Source organism: Dama dama, chromosome 13 (assembly GCF_033118175.1).
Source record: "Dama dama isolate Ldn47 chromosome 13, ASM3311817v1, whole genome shotgun sequence".
Classification (NCBI taxonomy): Eukaryota; Metazoa; Chordata; class Mammalia; order Artiodactyla; family Cervidae; genus Dama; species Dama dama.
The window spans coordinates 18,220,624-18,223,991 of NC_083693.1; the positions used below are offsets into that span (position 1 = coordinate 18,220,624).

At 41.6% G+C, this 3,368-nt stretch overlaps 1 pseudogene; it reads right to left on the minus strand.

Annotated features, from left to right (window-relative positions):
• Positions 1 to 1,682: 1,682 nt before the first annotated feature.
• LOC133068338 (small ribosomal subunit protein uS3-like) lies at positions 1,683 to 2,494 on the minus strand (annotated as a pseudogene).
• Positions 2,495 to 3,368: the final 874 nt, after the last annotated feature.

Below are 3,368 nucleotides of genomic sequence, written 5' to 3' on the forward strand. Positions count from 1 at the left end.
GATTAATGTTTCCCGGGCATCTAATAAAGGTCAGAAGCAGGTTAGAGACGGTGCTCAACATCCTCTAAGAAGATCCTCTTAAATTTTTGTTGATGTTGGTGAAACAGAAGTGGAGACAGGTCAGGTTAAATTTCTTGATTACAGAACGACATTAAAAGAGGTTTTCTAAGTTACCTCACCTTTAATAAAATGAAGTCATCTTATATATTAATATATTAATATTACATCTGGATTTAAACTCATGGAGACCAAGCTTTACTTAACAGTTAAATCAAATTGAATCTCAGATTTTATGAGTGATAAAATGACAATAAAATGGGTCTGGTCAGTAAAGATAATAACTTGATTCAGTACTTTGGATGTAAGTGTTTAAGGTTTCCATGATAAAACTGTAATTTTATACCCCAAAGTGTGTTAATAACATTAAGTGAGGTAATAGGCAAAGTGCACTGACAATGCAATACCCACAGGACCACAGTAATAGAAATAATTTATAATGTATCAGCAATAAAATCTTTAATGTTATCTCAATTCAGGCCAGGCACCATATCTGAGGTTTCAGATTACACATGCCCCTTCCCTCCCCCTGCCATGGACACAAGTGTTAACCTAAAATAATTAAGAAAATGGTTTTCAGAGTGCAGAAATCTTTCACAATTATGGGTATAATGACCATCCTATTAACTACTTCCATCCCAAACCATCTATGTTTGATTGATAGAGCTTGATTCCAAAGTTAGTAAGTAAGCATTTCTTAAAATAATCCTCTGAAGCTTTGTAATATACTTCTTTTATTTCAAACTAAACCCGTTTCTAACTTTTAACTCACATAAAGGAATATATTTTGAGGACAGAGCTGGCTCTTTGTATGACCATAAAATTATTTTATTTTGTAAAATCCTGGATCAACAGTTTTATGGTTCAGAAACTAGTTCCACAAATTGTGCCTTTCTGGAGTCATCCAAAAAGAATGTTTTCCTAATGATCAAAAATTAAACAATTTTATTGGATGACTTTACTCACTGTAACTTAGAGGAGTATATCAGCTGATAACAACTTGCTCCAGTGTTTGCAGGAAAGTCATGACTAAAGAGCTAATCCGTAAAGCACAGACCATTTCATAGGACACTAGCTTCTTGTATGGCTTAAAAGTACATTTGCAAATAGATGGGAAAGCTTGAGCTTTAGTTTCTGTAGTTTCACCCCATGTTTTTTGAGTCTGAACCAAATATTCATCTCATCAACTCTAAAATCTATGGGAGAAGCTACAGAAATGTCATGCTTAAGTATTCAAACTAACTGTAATAATGATAACAATAATCAGAATAGCCTATATTTACTGAGTTTACTATGAGCTGATTTTAAATGACATTAGAAGCTCATTTGACTTCATAAAAACACTATCATTATCTCAATCGTGTATGAGAGGAAACTCATGAGGAGAAATGTCCATTGTTCCACCAAGTCACTCCAGTGCTCTTGCCTGGAGAATCCCAGGGACGGCAGGGCCTGGTGGGCTGCCGTCTATGGGGTCGCACAGAGTCGGACACGACTGAAGCGACTTAGCAGCAGCAGCGGCCACCAAGTCCTTGGGCAGTAGGTGGGGAACCATAGTGGAGTAAGACTGCCCCACTATAGAGGTCATGTCCTTGGACCACACTCTACATTCTTGGTCATTTTTTTTTTTTTCTTTTAAAAAGATTTTATTAAAGGTCTTTGCAGAGCAACATTCAGATTCCAGATCCAGCAGCCAAGGAGACCTGCTATGCTGTGGGTACAGGCTGGGGCATGGCAGGCGGCTCTGGCTTCCCACCCTTCTGTTCAGAGATGGGGGTGGTGGGCAGTATTTCATCTTTGGGTTCCACAATGCTCACGTGATCAGGCAGAGGCTTCTTAGGGCCAGTCTTACCAGTTGGGTCCCAAGGCAGCATGATCTTTACCTTGATGCCCAGCACACCCTTCTGAGTAGCACATGGCACACGGCAGTGTGAATGTAGTAGTTAACAGGGTCCCCACTGTGGATCATGAGGCCAACCACAAACTTCATGGATTTAGCCCTCTGTCCTCGAAGTTTCCCAGACACCACGACCTCGCAGCCTTTGGCCCCACTCTCCATGATGAACCGCAGCACACCATAGCAGGCCCTCCACACAGCAAGGCCTCTTAGGAGCTTATAACACAGAGATTCTGCCCGGGCAATAGCACACAGTCCTCTTGTGGCTATCTTTTCAGCATAAAGTGCTACACTGCCTTCAGGGAAGCCAAATCTCTTCTGAACCACAGCAGTCAACTCCCGGATCTGCTGGCCCGTCTCACCAAGAACATTCTGTGTCCTGGTGGCCAAGGTAATGATTTCTGTCCTGGTTGGTGTAACTTGGACCTCAACTCCAGAGTAGCCATCTTCAGCCAGCTCCCGAGTGAGAAACTCGTTCAGTTCAGCTTTGAAGATGCCATCAGCGACAAACTTCCTCTTCTTGGGAATTTGCAAGGCCATCTTGCAGCCGCCAGCTGCTGAAAGGAAAGGGTCCTGGTCATTTTTAAATTCTTTGGATAAATGATTTTAAAGATAAGGCCATCATATCTAAATATCACAGGAATACTTTTCATAGGTAGCACTCAGCAGGAAATTCATAATACTTTGAATATAGTTTGCCTATTGATTATCTAGGAGGAGTAGAATGCATAAGGAGCATATATGGGGGAAGATCTCTAGAAACAGATTTTGTCAGCCTTACTGACTCTATGTCCCTATAAAGTTCTTTTAACTTTCAAGGTGCCTTGACCTCCAGGTACAACCCAAAAGCTGGGGCTGGTGGTCTAGAGGAGGGACAGCTGAAACACAAAGTCAGTTGCATAGTTGGTTCAGCAATACATCCACTTCCTAGCAAGCTTACTCAGATCATTTTCATCTGCCCCACTTTCACCCAACATGAACCTCAGTTTCGAAAGAGAAAGATCCCACTCATGTATCCCAAATACTGAGTTTCGGTCCAGAGGGCTTTCCTGGACCCTTGTTTATGTTAATATAAGACTGCAGCTCTACACTCAACTCTCAGGTTCTCTCCTCCAGAGAAATGGAACTCCCTCCTGGGTCCAAGGTCAAGAACTTGCTGCCTGTGGCCAAATGTCTCTAATTGCTGCTTTTGGACTGCTTGCATAAATGTTTGCCTATTGACTGAGGAGGTGATGATGATCATGTATTAACTTCTTTTTCTGATCTGACACTTTTCCTGGTACTATAGCCTGCTGCCCTGGATGAATTTTTCTCTTTAATTTGCTAGATCGTTTTCTGCAAGATGGAGGGATGGGAGAGAGCGAGCTTTTTGACTCCAGTCCCTATAGAGAGGGTGGGCTGAGAGGAGTGCCTA